We start from the raw sequence: 17495 nt of genomic DNA, 5'->3' as shown, positions 1-17495 counted from the left end.
AAAGACAATACAATTTAAAAATGAGCAAAGAATCTAAATAGGCATTTTTTCTGAAGAATATATATAAATTACCAATAAGTACATGGAAAGATACTCCATATCATTAGCCATTACAGATACACAATTCAAAACCACACTGAGATGCCGCTTCGTACCCACTTGGATGGCTATAACCAAGATGAGCAACAGCAAGAGTTGAAGATATGGAGAAATAGGAACTCTCACATGTTGCTATTGGGAATCTAAAATGGCAGTTACTTTGAAAATAAACATCAAAATGTTAATAGAGTTACCATATGACCCAGCAATTCCTCTCCAGTTAAGAGACTTGTAAACACATTCACACGAAATCTTGCTACACAGATATTCCAAGCTATTATGTGTTCATAATAGTCAAAATTAGAAACAGTTCAGGTGTCTATCAAGAATGGGTAAACTGTGTTAGATCCATACAATAAAATATTATTTGACTATAAAAAGGGAATAAAGTGCTAATCCATGCTACAACATGAGTGAACTTTGAAGATTATTCTAAATGAAAGAAGCTGGTAACAAAAGGCCACAAATTGTATTCTTCCATTTATGTGAAATGACTGGGATAGGTAAATCCATGCAGACAAGAAGATTAGTGGTATCCTGGAGCTAGAGGTAAGGAAGACTAGGGAGTGACTACTAATGTGAATAGGTTTTCTTTTGTGAGTGATGAAAATATTCTAACGTTAGGTAGTAATATATATGATATATAAATATAAATGAATATGCTAAAAACTTTTTAATTGTGCACTTTAAATGGGTAAAGTATATCAATTATAACTCTGTGCACTTTAAATGGATGAAGTATGGGATCCCTGGGTGGCACAGAGGTTTGGCGCCTGCCTTTGGCCCAGGGCGCGATCCTGGAGACCTGGGATCGAATCCCACGTTCGGGCTCCCGGTGCATGGAGCCTGCTTCTCCCTCTGCCTATGTCTCTGCCTCTCTCTCTCTCTCTCTCTCTCTCTGTGTGACTATCATAAATAAATAATAAAAAAAAATTTAAACCAATAAATAAATAAATAGGTGAAGTAGGGCAGCCCCGGTGGCACAGTGGTTTAGTGTTGCCGACGGCCTGGGGTGTGATCCTGGGGACCCGGGATCGAGTCCCACATCGGGCTCCCTGAGTGGAGCCTGCTTCTCCCTCTGCCTGTGTCTCTGTGTCTCTCATGAATAAATAAATAAAATCTTAAAAAATAATAAATGAATGAAGTATATCAATTATAACTCAATAGAGTTCTTTAAAAAAAAAAAAAGTGGGACACCTGGGTGGCTCAGTGGTTGAGTGTCCACCTTTGGCTCAGGGCATGATCCCAGATTCCTAGAATCAAGTCCCACATCAGGCTCTTTTCATGGAGCCAGCAGGCTCCCTCTCCTTCTCCTCCCTCTGCTGTGTCTCTGCCTCTCTGTGTCTCTCATGAATAAATAAATAAAATCTTAAAAAAAAAAAAAAAGAATGGAGGAGCTCCTGGGTGATTCAGTCAGTTAAGCATCTGCCTTCAGCTCACCTGGGATCTTGCCCCATATCAGGCTCCCTGCTCAGTGGGGAGCCTGCTTCTCCTCCCCCCCCCTACTTGTGTGCTCTCTCTCTCTCTCTCCCTCAAATAAATAAAATCTTTAAAAATAATAATATGTTGAAATATGATAACCTTGGGGCACCTGGATGGCTCAGTGGTTAGCATCTGCCTTTGGCTCAGGTCGTGATCCTGGGATCCTAGGATCAAGTGCCACCTAGGATCTCCCTCTGCCTATGTCTCTGCCTCTCTCTGTCTCTCATGAATAAATAAATAAAATCTTAAAAAAGAAAAAAGAAAAGAAATATGATAACCTTGGAAGGCAGTAGTATGACATGATGTCAAGTGGTAGACAGGAGCCAAGTCTGTCTTCGGGGCCACTCCAAGGACTTTTCATCTTACTAAACAACGAAATCACTAGAGGGTTTTAACAAAGGGCTGACATGATTGGATTTAGGTTTAAGTAATCACTTTGGCTGCTGTATAAGTGACGTATTATAGAGGGATAAGCAGTATGCCCAGTTAGGAGGCTCTAGAAGTAATCCAGATGAAAGGTGATGGTAGCCTGAAGTATGGTGGTAACAACAGAGATAAAGATGGAGAGAAGCAAGCAAATTTGGCATGTGTGATTGGGGGGAATGTAGTAATAGGAAGGATAGATCAGAGTAGGACCAGGTGAGTAATCAGATTATTGTTCATTCAGTTAATTTCTACTTAATTGCAATACAAAAGTGTAGCCCAAAATATTTTTGATAGCTATCTAGGCTCTGGAAAGGCCAACTGGCAAGAAGACACAAAAGGTTCTCTTGTTGAACCTCTGTTCCAAATTCATAGCAATGATATGGAAACCAAAATGAGAAAATAAGCAAACAAAAGGAGCTAGAGCCTAAGCCAAGATAAACATTTCTATGGACTAAAAATAGGGGGAGGGAACCCACAAAGTCACATGTCAGAAAAAAACATGGTTATACTAGCCTATGTTTTAGATCTAAGAAGGGACCAAAAGTAATCCAGAGACAGACTCCTGGTTCTCCCTGGCTCTTAACACCACCAACAGCAGCAGCTCTGTTATGACTGCTTGTTTACAAAGAATTGTAGAAACCCAGGAAAGAGGAATCAGACTGTTCTAACTGGCTCTGGAATATCAGCCTGGAACTGATGTTATAAGACAGGAGAGAGCATAGAAAAAAAGAAAAGTAGAAAAACAAGCAGACAAACAAAAACTTACCTTTCCACCCAAAACGGAACTGCAAAATAAAAGTTCAAAATATATCAATAAATGTAATGCTAAGACAGGCAACAAATCAACAACTGAACCCGAACTCACTTAAGAGGAAATTATAGACTAAGGATACCTTGTAGGCATAACTGTAAAAAATAGGAGCACCTGGGTGCCTCAGTTGGTTAAGCATCTGCCTTGGGCTCAGGTCATGATTCCATGACCAGTTCGATACTGGAATCGAACCCTACATTGGGCTCTCTGCTCAGCAAAGGGCCTGTTTCTCCCTCTCCCTATGCCTGTTGCTCTGCCTACTTGCATGCTCTCTCTCTTTCTGTCAAATAAACAAATAAAATCTTAATAAATAAATGAAAAAAATACAAGATCATCCATAAATACAAGAAAGGAAGTCAAAGTGTGTGGTTTAAAAACAAAGGAAATTTATTTTCTTATAGTTCTGGAAACCAGAAATCCAAAATCAAAGAGTTGACAGGGCCATACTCTCACTGAAGGTCATACTCTCTAGAAAAGAATCCTTCCTTGATTTTCCCTCCTTTTTGGTGGCCCCTAGCAATCCTTGGCATTCCTTAGCCTGTAGTACATCTAATCTCTGCTTCTATCTTTGTGTAGCATTCTTCTATGTGTCCTCTCTTCTTCTTAACCAATTATATCTGTGAAGACCCTATTTCCAAGTAAAGTCACATTCTGAGGCTCTGAGCAGACTTGAATTTTGGGGTGAGGGGATTATTTAATCCATCACAATAATTTAGCCCCTAAAATTTGGAAGAAGAAGAAAGAAGCCTAGTACACACACATACACACACACACAAAGAGAACCTATTAGATAGAATAACCTCTAGAACACAAAGTGAGAGAATTAATAGAAGACATTTTAAAAATATATCACCATCAAAACTCTTAGACCAACCACACACAAAAATCTTAGTAAGGATTGGAAACTCCTAGAAAGGGCAACCCCGGTGACCCTGTGGTTTGGCATCTGCCTTCAGCCCAGGGTGTGATCCTGAAGACCCGGGATCGAGTCTCACATCAGGCTCCCCACAAGGAGCCTGCTTCTCCACCTGGCTGTGTCTCTGCCCCTCTCTCTCTCTGTGTCTCTCATGAATAAAGAAATAAATCTTTAAAAGAAAAGAAAAAGAAACTCCTATAAAATCTTAGTAAATGCGAGCAAAAATTTATAAACTTTAATACTTTATCTAATAGCTCTATACGAAGAGAGAGAGAGAGAGATGATACTCTGCCTAACAAATAGGACATTGTTTTTCAAGTACTCATGGAATATTTTTAATAATCTACCAAATCCTAGTTCACAAAGTTTTACAAATTCCTAAGAACTGTTATCATATATTTCATGTTCTCCGACTTAGTGCAATTAAGTTGAAAGTCCACAATAAACAGATTTTTCCAAGTCATGTGCTTAGAAACAACAAAATGTGTCTCTAAATTAATTATGGTAAAGACAAAATCATCACGAAAGTTCCAAATTACCCCAAACAAGACAATAATGAAAATGCTACGTTGGGATCCCTGGGTGGCGCAGCGGTTTGGCGCCTGCCTTTGGCCCAGGGCGCGATCCTGGAGACCCTGGATCGAATCCCACGTCGGGCTCCCGGTGCATGGAGCCTGCTTCTCCCTCTGCCTGTGTCTCTGCCTCTCTCTCTCTCTGTGGCTATCATAAATAAATAAAAATTAGAAAAAAGAAAATATAAAAAAAAAAGAAAAAGAAAAAGAAAATGCTACGTTATCAGGACACATGGGTGGCTCAGTGGTTGAGTGTCTGCTTTGGGCTCAGGTCGTGATCCCGGGATCCTGGGATTGACTCCCACTTCTCTCTCTGCCTGTGTCTCTGCTTCTCTCTCTGTGTCTCTCATGAATAAATAAATAAAATCTTTTTAAAAGTGCTACATTATCATAATTTGTGTAATACTGCTAAAGCAAGTTAAGTAAATGATGCATTCAGCTCAGGATGCTAGAAACACTATAATGCAGTAATAAAGAAACAGAAGGAAAGAAATAATGAAAAACTGAGCAGAAATTACTGTATTGGGAGTGGCAAAGAAAAATGAGGGATCTAGAACAAAAAGTTTACTATTGATAGAAGTTACAAAACAGACAAAAATAGAGCAAACTTTAAAAAATTGAGAAAAGACATACTAGAATTTAAAAGAAGCACACAACTGGGGTACCTTGGTGGCTCAATCAGCTGAGTGGACGACTTTTGATTTTGGCTTAGGTCATGATCTCAGGGTCCTAAAATAGAGTCTCTTGGTAGGCTCCCTGCTGGCATAGAGTCTGCTTGAGAGTCTCTCTCTCCCTCTCCCTTTGCCCCACCCCTGCTCACTCTCTAAAAAAATTAATTAAATTAAAAAATAAAAGCACACAACTACAAATATGGTGCAGGTGTTTTCATTTATAAAACACTGTCTTTATACCAATTAAATTTAAAAGTAGGGATGATCTCCCTCTACCTATGTCTCTGCCTCTCTATCTCTCATAAATAAATAAATCTTTTTTAAAAAGTAGGGATGAAAAGAAAAATAGAATGCTTGAGTAGGCTATTATTAGCTATTAAAGAAAGCAAATTAGTAATTATGTGTCTCTTCTTTAAAAAAAAAAAAGCCACCTGGCCCCCACAGATTTGTAATCCCTGCTTTATACAAAGTACTTCAGAGTATTTTTTAAAAGAGGAAAATCTAAAAAAAAAAAAAAAAAAAAAGAGGAAAATCTCTGACTCATTTTAAGAAGCTTGATGCTAAAAATCGCAAAGAAAAAGATCATCAAATAAATTATGAGGATAGATAAAGCAGTTTTAAATGGAATTATTTCCAAATCAAATTCATTCAGCTAAAAATGAAAGGTAACCAAGAAGATGGGACCCAGGGCTACAAGGATAGATCAACATCAGAACATCTTTCAGTGAGGGAGATCCCTGGGTGGCTCAGTGGTTTAGCGCCTTCCTTTGGCCCAGGGCTGATCCTGGAGTCTCGGGAACAAGTCCCACATCAGGCTCCTGCATAGAGCCTGCTTCTCCCTCTGCCTGTGTCTCTGACTCTCAATCCCTTTCTGTCTCTCATGAATAAATGAATAAAATCTTTTAAAAAAATATTTCAGGGGATCCCTGGATGGCTCAGTGGTTTAGTGCCTGCCTTCGGTCCAGGGCATGGTCTTGGAGTCTCGGGATCGAGTCCCACATCAGGCTCCCTGCATGAAATCTGCTTCTCCCTCTGCCTGTGTCTCTGCCTCTCTCTCTCTCTCTCTCTCTCTCTCTGTCTCATGAATAAATAAATAAATAAAATCTTTAAAAATAAAATAAATAAAATAAATTTAAAAAAATTTTTCAATGAAATACATCAAATTAACAGGTGGATGAAAAATCATTCTGACATATTCAACCCCTAAATAAAATACAGCTCTCATTCATGTTTAAAAGAAAATATAATCTCAGCAAAATATGAAAGCAAACTGCTTTAACTTGGTAATTGGTATTTATCAAAACTTCTATGTTGAAGATGGTAGTGTCCAGTAGTCTCCTTTCCCTCTTGGAAATTGCCCAAAGCCACCACCACCAAATAAGAAACAGAAAAGCTAATTACAGGGATCCCTGGGTGGCGCAGCGGTTAGCGCCTGCCTTTGGCCCGGGGCGCGATCCTGGAGACCCGGGATCGAATCCCACGTCGGGCTCCCGGTGCATGGAGCCTGCTTCTCCCTCTGCCTGTGTCTCTGCCTCTCTCTCTCTATGTGACTATCATAAACAAACAAACAAACAAACAAAAACCAAATATGTCCTCCTCCTCAAAATAAAGGCCCAGACAGGAGGTCTTTAAAAAAAAAAGAAAGAAAGAAAAGCTAATTACAACCTTAGCAAAATGTAGGGGAATGTTGAATCTCCAATTCCCAAAGTAAGTGGGAGAGATGCCAAACAGCAGAGGAAAGAGAAGATGCCTGCTAATGCACATCACACATCTAAAAAAAAAAAAAAAATGCATCACGATACTTCTTCAAGGTCAGAGGTATTTCCTACATCGCAGAATCCAAATACCTTGTTTGCAACAAGAAGGAGAAGCATTCACTGGTGACAGATACTTAGGACACACTTTGGTTCCAAGAGGCAAAAGATACGGATGGGCCCGAAACACAATTCACGTATTTATTAACTATCATTTCCTGGAAGCAATTTATCACCATGTCTGAGGTAGAGAAGATGAACAGTCTTATCATTACGTGTCTCCCTTTGCCCGGGAGAAGTAAAACCTAGACTACTTCATACAAATCCTTGGACTATAAGAAACATGATAATCAGTATGAAACACAACCCTGTCTATTCCTTTATACAAATGTCCTACAAGAAAAATTTTAGGAAACCTTCACCTCATTCAAAGATATGTAATCAAAAAGGACAGAATCAAGTGGCCAATAAGCATATGAAACAGTGTGTAACATGATTTGTCATCAAAGAAATGCAAATTAAAACCTGAAAGAGATACCACTACTATGCTGCACATTCCATTAAAATGAAAAACAATGGACAGTCTCAAGGGTTGCAGGCACTTGGAGTAGCTGTAACTCTCATGCGTTGTTGGTCAGCGTGAAACGGAACAACTACTTTGGAAAACTGCTTGGTAATATGTTAAAAAGTTAAATCTATGTCTGCTCCATGATCTAGCAATTCTACTCCCAGGTATGGTATCAGAGAGATGAAAACATATGTCCACAAAAAGCCTCATACAATAATGTATGTAGCAGCTTTATTCATAATAGCCACAAACTTAAAATGTCTCAACAGGAGAATGGATTTTAAAAAAAAAGCTATGATAAACTAATTCATATAATGATTTTTAAAATGCAAACATGGGGATCCCTGGGTGGCGCAGTGGTTTGGCGCCTGCCTTTGTCCCAGGGCGCAATCCTGGAGACCCGGGATCGAATCCCACGTCGGGCTCCCGGTGCATGGAGCCTGCTTCTCCCTCTGCCTATGTCTCTACCTCTCTCTCTCTCTCTGTGACTATCATAAATAAATAAAAATAAAAAAATTAAAAAATTAAAATAAAATAAAATGCAAACACAAAGGACTATGTACGGTAACAACAAATGTGAATATACTTAATAATACAGAACTGTACACTTAAAATGATTAAAATAATAAATTCTCATTATATATATTTTACCACAATTAAAAATAATAATACAAAAGACTATTTTTCCTGGATAATTCCATTTACATGAAGAAGTTCAAGAAGAACAACACTAATTTATAGTGATAGAGGTCTGAATGAAATTATCTCCGGGTAAGGGGTATTATCTGTGAAGAGTATATGGGATCCTATATATTGGAAATGTTATGTATTTTGATCTGGTAATGGACCATAGATCATTACATATTTATTTATTTTTAAGATTTTATTTATTTATTCATGAGAGACACACACAGCGAGAGGCAGAGATACAGGCAGAGGGAGAAGCATGCCCCATACAGGGAGCCTGATGTGGGACTCCATCCCAGGACTCCAGGATCACACCCCGGGCTGAAGGCAGGCGCTTAACTGCTGAGCTATCCAGGCGTCCCTCATCATTACATGTTGAGATATTGCATATATTGTGTGATTATAGTGTATGCTTAGTATCTAGCACTTTCCTGTAAATATGCAATACACCAAAAGAACATAGTAGAGATAAAGAGCCTAGGAAGGGGCAGCCCGGGTGGCTCAGCAGTATAGCAATGCCTTCAGTCCAGGGCATGATCCTGGAGACCCGGAATCGAGTCCCACATCGGGCTCAATGCATGGAGCCTGCTTCTCTCTCTGCCTGTGTCTCTGCCCTTCTCTCTGTGTGTCTCTCATGAATAAATAAATAAAATCTTAAAAAAAAAAAAAAAGGGCCTAGGAAGGAAATGGGGAAATAAAAATGAGAGTTGAAAGCTGACAGAACTCAGGAAAAATGTGGAAGAAAAAAAAAGCCATTACAGCAATGAAGGGCAAACTGGAAAGGAGAATCATGCTGAAAACCTAGAAAGACAAATAAGGTATAGGAATCAGAAAAGAAAGCAAAATGAAATTAACAAAATGTTTTTAAAAATTGGAATGTGAGGGCAGCCCTGGTGGCTCAGCGGTTTAGCGCCGCCTTCAGCCTGGGGTGTGATCCTGGAGGCCCAGGATGGAGTCCCACGTCAGGCTCCCTGCGTGGAGCCTGCTTCTCCCTCTGCCTGTGTCTGCTGTGCTCTCTTTCTCTCTGTGTTTCTAATTAATAAATAAATTTTTAAAATCTTAAAAAAAATTGGAATGTGAGTTGTGGCTACATGGGTGTGTTTGTTTTGTGATAATTCAATGAGCATGCCTTTATGATTTGTGCAGTTTTCATAGGTATGTTATAACTCAATAAAAATGTTTATTAAAATAAAGATTGGCAGAAAAAAATGGATGTGAAGGACAGGCAACCAATATCCAATTATACACACAGTTCTGAGTTCCCAACAGAGAAATGGAAATACAGAAAGAAAACATATGTATCAATCGATACATCAATACATAAGACAATTCTCTAAGATTAAAAGAGGGCTTGAATCTGTCTGTACCTTTTTTTAAGCTTGTATTTATTTATTTATTTATTTATTTATTTATTTATTTATTTATTTGAGTGAGGAGGCAGAGGGAGAAGCCGACTCCCTACTGAGCAGGGAGGCCAAGTCAGGGCTCAATCCCAGGACCCCAGGATCATGACCCTAGGATCATGACCTGAGCTGAAGGCAGGTGCTTAACATGGGTGGCAGAGCCACCTAGGCATTGTCATGAATCTGTACCTTAAAAGAAGACACTTTGTGTCAGGAAAAATAGCCTCAGTCAGAACTGTCACTCTTGAGACATATCCAAGTAAAAGTGCCAAATTCTAAGCAAAAGAAGTAATACTACTGACGGCCAAAAAGAAAATTCAAATCATTTATACGAGGAAATTGGGCTGGGTCATCATTGCTAAGCATTCAATGCTATATGGCAACTGAGCAATATTTCTTTAAGAATAAAGGCCACAGGGATCCCTGGGTGGCGCAGTGGTTTGGCGCCTGTCTTTGGCCCAGGGCGCGATACTGGAGACCCGTGATCGAATCCCACATCAGGCTCCCGGTGCATGGAGCCTGCTTCTCCCTCTGCCTGTGTCTCTGCCTCTCTCTCTCTCTCTGTGACTATCATAAATAAATAAATAAATAAATAAATAAATAAATAAATAAATAAATAGTTAAAAAAAAAAAGAATATAGGCCACAGATCAGTCATTTGTGATGTGCAAGAACACCAAAGCATTGTTCCTATCTATGGGTCATTCTTGAAGAAATTTTTTTCTGGACTCATATATTTGCCTCCAAGAAAAATAATCTTTTTTAAAATTTTTATTTATTTATGGTAGTCACACAGAGAGAGAAGGAGAGGCAGAGACACAGGCAGAGGGAGAAGCAGGCTCCATGCACCAGAAGCCGGACATGGGATTCGATCGCTGGATCCCCAGGATCGCGCCCTGGGCCAAAGGCAGGCGCCAAACCACTACGCCACCCAGGGATCCCCCAAGAAAAATAGTCTTGTGAAGCTTCACTTCTCATTAGATCTTCCCTCCCCTTCGATGATCCCCTTTGTCACAATCCTAAATCTCTAGTCCTTCAAACTTCTAGAAATCCTAAATGGTTGGATTCACTACTGTCAGGACCCCCATTATAATACCTAGCTAAAATAATTATCAACACTTCATTCTATTTTTTAAAAAGATTTTATTTTATTCATTCATGAGAGACACAGAAAGAGAGAGGCAGAGACACAGGCAGAGAGAGAAGCAGGCTCCATGCAGGGAACCTGATGCGGGACTCGATTCTGGGTCTCCAGGATCACACCCTGGGCCGAAGGCAGGCACCAAACCACCGAGCCACCGAGGGGCCCTCAACGCTTCATTCTAAAAAGAAATGTGTTTACACAAATCACTTGTTTTTAAACACTTTTATTTTGACATAATTTTACACTTAAATGTTACAAAGAGACCCTTCCTCCATGCAGTGACCTGGATTGAGGGTGATTGTGGGGATGCAGCATCCATCTTCAGCGACAAGGAGGCAGGACACATCTAAAGTTGCAGGGAGCGAGAAGCTGAGTGCCTGATAACTTCGTGGAGTGAGTATACAGACGCACACTGCCTCCTTCTGGACTTCCTTTATTCTTTGTTTAAGTTTTTCTTTAATTTCCAGTTAGTTAACATACAAGGTACTATTAGTTTCAGATGTACAATATAGAGATTCAACACTTCCATACAACATCTTTAAACAAGACATACGTATACAGGTACCCCCCTCTTTCAATAGTTCATGACATGCCACTTCACTTTTATGAGAGACCAACATTAGTCCCTGTTTACTCTAACCAAAAGAAATCTGATGAGGATTTTCTCTTTTTTGAGGAAAAAAGTGAAAATAGCACTCAGCATTTGTTTTGCAGTGAGCCCTCATAAAGACAACACGCACTGTGAGCTGTAAGAGTGGCACCACCAAGTCCCTTCCCCAGAACTACACCCAGCATTGCAGCCAGAAGCCACCAGAGATTTGAAATGTGTCTCTGAGCATCTGTGCTTTATCTCGATTTATTTTGTGCATCCATTAGCAAGATGTGTCCTGAGGTACAAGAGAGGTAAATTTGGGGATCTGGGAGTGCTGAAAACATTTTTCATGTAAATAAATGTACTTGTTTCTTTGCTCTACATCATTTTAGCTTACAAAAGATTTTTATAGGAATGCCCTATTTTCAGATATTGGGGGAAACCTATATCCTATTGTGAGGAGTTCAAATATAATACAAAATATTCTTATATACTCTTCAGAGTGGCCAATTTACCTCTTTTGGTTTATCATTCTCTCTGAAAGATTTCAAGAGCCAGTGTGACTTGGCTATTTTGCCAAAAGAAAAGCATGTTCCAGAAAGGGGCTGCTTCTTTTTTCTGGGTCCTGTAAAGAGACCACATGAATCAAAGCCATACCAAGGGGCACCTGGGTGGCTCAGTGATTGAGTGTCTGCCTTTGGCTCAGGTCGTGATCCCGGGGTCCTGGGATTGAGTCCTACATTGGGCTCTCCACACGGAACCTGCTTCTGTCTCTGCCTCTCTGGATCGTGCATCAGGCTCCTCTCAGGGAACCTGCTTCTCCCTCTGCCTATGTCTCTGCCTCTCTCTGTGTGTCTCTCATGAATAAATAAATAAAAATATATTTTTTAAAAGGAGCCACAGCAAACATACAACTGACGTAAAACATAAACAATAGACTTTTCTATCATAACTATGGTACTTGGGGGATTGTTTGATACTTCAGCATAATCTGGTGAAAGCCAACTGATACAATTTCTGGTTCCAGCCACTCTGGTACTTCTAGACTGTGCATTCATTCCCAAAAGCCATCTTGCCCTTTGGAATAAAGACTTGATGTGTGCTTGAGAGAGAGAAGGACTAGCTTTCACAAGGAACAGGGTCAAGGAACAGAACCAGCTCCTGAACCCTACATCCCCTTACTATTGCAGGTGAAGGTAAAATTAGGAGGCAAGAGAACAAGAAAGAAGGAAACTCCAAGCAACAGCATATATCCCTAAAAGAATGGGAAATTTCCTATGAATTTGTTTGGGTTTCTATCCTTTTCTTAAAAAAAAAAATTATTTACTTATTCTTAAAATTTATTTATCATTTTAGAATATATAAATATATTTATTATTTATTTATTTAGAGAATGTGAGCACTAGGAGGAGCAGAGGGAGAGGGAGAGGGAAAGAATCTCAAGTAGACTCCAAGCCAAGTGCAGGCCTGGAGCCCAACATGGGGCTCAGTGTGGGGTCAATCTCAAGACCCTGAGATCATGATCGGATCCAAAATCATGAGTCAGATCTACTCAACCTACTGAGCACGCACCCCTTCTATCCTTTTCTAAGCAACAGTGACTGTCCTGTCTTGAGCTGGCTGGGATCCTAGTATTGGTTGAAGAAAGCTAAGATCCCAGAATCTAAATGGAGAGCCTGTAAGTGAAGAGGACATATCTCCCTGAGAGACAACAATCCAAATTATTCAAAGGGATATAAAGGTGCTATCCTTTGTTCCGAAGTATCTGCATCTTCAAACCTTGACTCTTCAGTTTAGGGAGAAATAACCTTTTGAAGTAAAGCATCCTAAAAAAATAATAATTAATTTAAAAAGTTTTCCTAAAAGCGTGGTCATAGAACTAGTTGGTAAAGGGGGTAACTGGTGCTTTTCACATCAGACATCTATTTGTATTAGACATGTTACTCTTCTGACTGGAATATCTTCCTTTTGGGGAGTCTCCCTCCCTTTCCCATGCAGTTGGTGTTGGGTACTGAACTACTGACTATATCTCTATCACAGCCCCTTTTGCTACCACCACCATAGGGTACATCATATATGTGACCCATGCTAGGTCCAGTCCATTCCCTCTCACAGGAATTGGAATCTGGAGTAGAATTCTATAGGGCTGGAGAAAGAAGAGGATGAATTGTCCTGTGGCAGAAAGATTGACCTGAGTTACAGAGAAACTCTGGCACTCACCTGGTTACTGTCTCTCATGAAGCCTGATTGATTTCTCCTTTGATAATGTGAGCTATCCATGATCCTGCCTGTCACCCCACCATTTACGTTAACAGGCTAACAGAATCAGTTTCTGTTATTGACAAACAAAGAATGGAAATGTAATTAATACAGACATTTGTACCAGAAAATGGGCACCCTTGGGGAAATGTGGGGTGTTTGGAATGAGTTATTTGGCTAATATGAGGCAGGAGAATCTGAGGCTCCCATTAATATTCACTGGCACTGTTCTTTCACTAAGGTTGGGGCTCTGGGAGCCTCATAGTTGCTGCACAATGGTTGTTTTTCACCCAACACACAACTTAAAACGAGAGAACGAGATCAAATCTCAGAGCAGTGCATCTCAAAGATGTATGGTCCCCAGACCAGTGGCATTGGCCTCCCCTGGGAACTTGTTAGAGATGCAAATTTTCTAGCCCTCACCCAGACCCACTAAATCAGAAACTCTAGGGGAGGACACAGCTCTCTGGGGTTTGGTATGTCCTCCAGGGGACGCTGATGAAAGTTTGAGAGGAACTGGTGTATAGGAACTGAAGACCTCAAACCGTCCTGAAATAACTTCTCACCCTTTTTTCGTTGGCTGAGGACACTTGGCCACCTTTGCATGTGAGAACTAATAATTTCCCCCAGAAGCCAAGTCACACTGCTGCTATGGCAACCAGCTACATTTCTCATGGCCTTGGTAAGGGGACAAGAAGGCAATGGCGAATATTGGTACATCAGAGTTAGAAGCCTAGAAGTTGTAGAAACTCGTTATCTGATATCCTCCCAAATTGGGAGAAAATGGGAATAGACTTTGAGGTTGCTAGGTCAGGAACATAGTCCCTACTATTCTATCCAGCAGAAAGTATAGATATGGGCACCTCCCAGAGATCATGTATTCAGAGGATAACAAGTCAGGAAAAGACTGTTCAATGTAAAAGTGTACTGAACTTTGTCCCACAACAAATTATATCCCCAAAGTCAGAAGCTCTTTAACAAGTATAAAGGAAGGAATTCAGACACTTGAGGACGAGAGTATAAAGGACTGGATACATTAATAAAAACAATGTTGATAACAACAACAACAAAAAAGGATTGGATAGATTATGCTCACCTAGTCCAGGTGCCTCCTCACCACATCTTTGATATAAACTTTCATTTTAGGGATCCCTGGGTGGCACAGCGGTTTTGCGCCTGCCTTTGGCCCAGGGTGCGATCCTGGAGACTCGGGATCGAATCCCACATCGGGCTCCCAGTGCATGGAGCCTACTTCTCCCTCTGCCTGTGTCTCTGCCTCTCTCTCTCTCTCATAAATAAATAAATAAAAATTTAAAAAAAACTTTCATTTTAGTAATGAAAAGTATATGTTGTTAAGGGGTGTCACTATGGCTTTATGGTAGGAAGGTGAAGCCACTCTAGATAGTGTGAGCAGTAAGATAATTACACTCAACTAGACACTTGCAAAATCACTGAAAGAGATGGAGGAGCGTGAGCAGAAGGGCAGCCTCAGAGCCAAGAAGTTCTGGAGTTTGATACTCTGATAAGAAAAAAAGCCACCATTGTCTCAACAGCCACTTGACATTGTTGAAAGTTGTGATTAGAGAGAGCCCTGAGCAGCCCCACCGCCGCCGCCGGCCTAGTTACCATCACACCCCAGTCACCATCCCCGCAGCCGTGAGCAGCCAGGCCGAGACCCAGCAGCCGCCCGCCCCCCTCCCGCCACGGGCAGCGGCGCAGGGAGCGGTGGCCCTGGCGGCCTCACATCGGCGGCGCCTGCCGGCGGGGACAAGGTCATCGCAAGGAAGGTTTTGGGAACAGTAAAATGGTTCAGTGTAAGAAACGGATATGGGGGATCCCTGGGTGGCGCAGCGGTTTGGCGCCTGCCTTTGGCCCAGGGCGCGGTCCTGGAGACCCGGGATCGAGTCCCACGTCGGGCTCCCGGTGCATGGAGCCTGCTTCTCCCTCTGCCTGTGTCTCTACCCCTCTCTCTCTCTCTGTGACTATCATAAATTAAAAAAAAAAAAGAAAGAAAAAAAAAGAAACGGATATGGTCTCATCAACAGGAATGACACCAAGGAAGATGCATTTGCACACCAGACTGCCATAAAGAAGAATAACCCCAGGAAGTACCTTTGCAGCGTAGGAGATGGAGACTGTGGAGTTTGATGTTGCTGAAGGAGAAAAGGGTGCGGAGGCAGCCAATGTTACAGGCCCCGGTAGGCCCTGGTGGAGTTCCAGTGCAGGGCAGTACATATGCAGCCCACCGTAACCATTATAGACGCTATCCACGTCGCAGGGGTCCTCCACGCAATTACCAGCAGAATTACCGGAATGGTTAGAGTGGGGAAAAGATCGAGGGGTCGGAAAGTGCTCCCGAAGGCCAGGCCCAGCAGCGCCGGCCCCTTTGGCGGAGACCCTACGGGCGGCGACCACAGTATTCCAACCCTCCTGTGCAGGGAGAAGTGATGGAAGGTGCTGACAGCCAGGGTGCAGGAGGACAAGGTAGACCAGTGAGACAGAATATGTATCGAGGTTATAGACCACGATTCCGTAGGGGTCCTCCTCGCCAAAGACAGCCTAAAGAGGATGGAAAGGAGGAAGATAAGGAAAATCAAGGAGATGAGACCCAAGGTCAGCAGCCACCTCAACGTCTGTACCGCTGCAACTTCAATTACCGACGCAGACGCCCAGAAAACCCTAAACCACAAGATGGCAAAGAGACAAAAGCAGCGGATCCACCAGCTGAGAATCGGTGCGCTCCGAGGCTGAGCAGGGCGGGGCTGAGTGAATGCCCGCTTACCATCTCTACCATCATCCGGGTTAGTCATCCAACATGAAGAAATGAAGATGAAATTCCGGCAATAAGAAATGAACAAAAGATTGGAGCTGAAGACCTTAATAAGTGCTTGCTTTTTGCCCATTGACCAGATAAATAGAACTATCTGCATTATCTATGCAGCGTGGGGTTTTTATTATTTTTACCTAAAGACGTCTCTTTTTGGTAATGATAAACGTGTTTTGTTTGTTTGTTTGTTTGTTTTTTTTTGTTTTTTGTTTTTTAAAGCCTGGTTTTTCTCAATACACCTTTAAAGGTTTTTAAGTTGTTTCATATCTGGTCAAGTTGAGATTTTTAAGAACCTCATTTTTAATTTGTAATAAAAGGTTACAACTTGATTTTTTCAAGAAAGTCAACAAACGGCAAGCACCCGTTAATAAAGGTCTTAAATAATTAAAAAAAAATAAAAGAAAGTTGTGATTAGCACGCTTAGGTCGGGACGCCTGGGTGGCTCAGTAGTTGAGCCTTTTGTTCTGGGCGTGATCCCAGATCCAGGGATGGAGTCCCGCATCAGGCTCCCTGTGAGGAGTCTGCTTCTCCCTCTGTCTGTGTCTCTGTCTCTGTCTGTCTTTCTCTGTGTCTCTCATGAATAAACAAAATCTAAAAAAAAAAAAAAAAAAAAAAAGACATGCTTAGGTCAGTGGCTGCCTTTACCTACTGATGCTCTGATTCGCGTGGCCTTGCTTGCCAGCAAAAACAGTAGCGGAAGAGCTTCTGTCTCACATCTTTCTTTCATGTCATTCAAGAGTGCATCTAATTGATAGAAACCAATTTGCTTCCAGAATATGAGCTGGAAAGGAGTCTGGAAAGCACGATTTTTAGCTTTCCAGCCTCTACAGAGCAGGAAGATACATTCAAGGAAGGAGGCATGAAGGCATAGTGAGCTAATTCTGTACCCATCTCCTGTGAGAAGTGACAGCTCTGTACACAAAGCCTTCTCTAGACATGGAATTCTGGGTGCAAGAGCTGTCGCTAGGATGGACTCCCAGATCTCAGGGGCACGGGAGGAGCTCGAGATGTGTGTGCCCACATAAAAGCTGCTAACACCAGGTCATGAAACCGTAAGTCCTTATTTGATTTGTATGATCCCTTTCACTTCACTACAAATGCCAGGACTGAGACACCTTCCTTGACAGGTTTAGGTTTTTGTTTTGGGTTTTTTTTTTTTTAATATTTTATTTATTTATTCATAAGAGACAGAGAGAAAGAGAGAGAAGCAGAGACATAGGCAGAGAGAGAAGCAGACTCAATGCAGGGAGGCTGATGTGGGACTCGATCCCGGGACTCCAGGATC

General features: G+C 41.4%; 1 pseudogene; it reads left to right on the top strand.

Annotated features, from left to right (window-relative positions):
• Nucleotides 1–14750: 14750 nt before the first annotated feature.
• On the top strand, nt 14751–16379 carry LOC112655808 (Y-box-binding protein 1-like; annotated as a pseudogene).
• The last annotated feature ends 1116 nt before the right edge of the window (nt 16380–17495 follow it).

The sequence above is a fragment of the Canis lupus genome, chromosome 22 (genome assembly GCF_003254725.2).
Source record: "Canis lupus dingo isolate Sandy chromosome 22, ASM325472v2, whole genome shotgun sequence".
In the NCBI taxonomy this organism is placed as follows: Eukaryota; Metazoa; Chordata; class Mammalia; order Carnivora; family Canidae; genus Canis; species Canis lupus.
Note: the sequence above shows the minus strand (reverse complement) of the source record. Positions and strands in the feature narration are given on the sequence as shown.